The following is an 873-nucleotide window of genomic DNA, read 5'->3' on the forward strand; positions in this document are numbered from 1 at the left end:
GTTTGCTGTCAAATATCTACATTTATGTCATTGGTTTACATTATAGGTTTGGTTTATGAAATCTTCTCTAGTTCTTCATTATTACCCGTTTTCCTATTTGAAAACTCATTTAGTCTTTTTGTAAATTGGCTTAATTTTCTTTTGTGTGATTTTACATATGTTATTGTATACTATACTAGCAATTTCATGATAACATTCCCAGAAGCCTATACAGCATTTTGGTGATAGTGTCTGACTCTATTTCACTTCCTCCACCCCATTCTGTGACATTATGGACTTGATGGTAAAGGTGAATCTATGAAGTATCGCTCTGCTGTAAAGGAGTCGATTCTGAAGCCTGACCTTACTGTAGAGCCATCCCAAGTGTAGAAAACAACTCATCACTTGGCTTGTGCCAGTTTTCCTTCCACAGAGGGAAAGATATCATTGCCTTGTCTTGCTGAAGGATAACGGGAAAGTGAGTTTGTGCAAACCTGTGCACAGAGAGGATCTAGTCTGTTGGAGTTGACAGCCATCCATTCTGACCATCTGATGTCATGTCATTATAGAGCAATATGTCCTGTGACTCCTCAGAGCCTGTGGGGCCCAGGGAGTCCTCTTGTGCCTACAGCCCTGCTGAAGACTTCTCACTGCTTGCTCATCAGACTGAGCTCCGTGGCCTGCAGCTGGTGTATCCATATCTTTTTTTGAGTATTAAAAACATGCTTTGAGTTTCATAAAAATAAACTTCTTTATAAACATCTTGAAAATAAATAAAGACAACACACACCAGGATTACCCAGACCTGAAATCTATATAACGTAAAGAGCTTATTTACTGTTAGATGCCTCTTCCATTTCTCCTGAAGTCATGCTCATCTTCTCACCTCTCACC

Source organism: Microtus ochrogaster, chromosome 15, assembly GCF_000317375.1.
Source record: "Microtus ochrogaster isolate Prairie Vole_2 chromosome 15, MicOch1.0, whole genome shotgun sequence".
NCBI classification, from domain to species: domain Eukaryota; kingdom Metazoa; phylum Chordata; class Mammalia; order Rodentia; family Cricetidae; genus Microtus; species Microtus ochrogaster.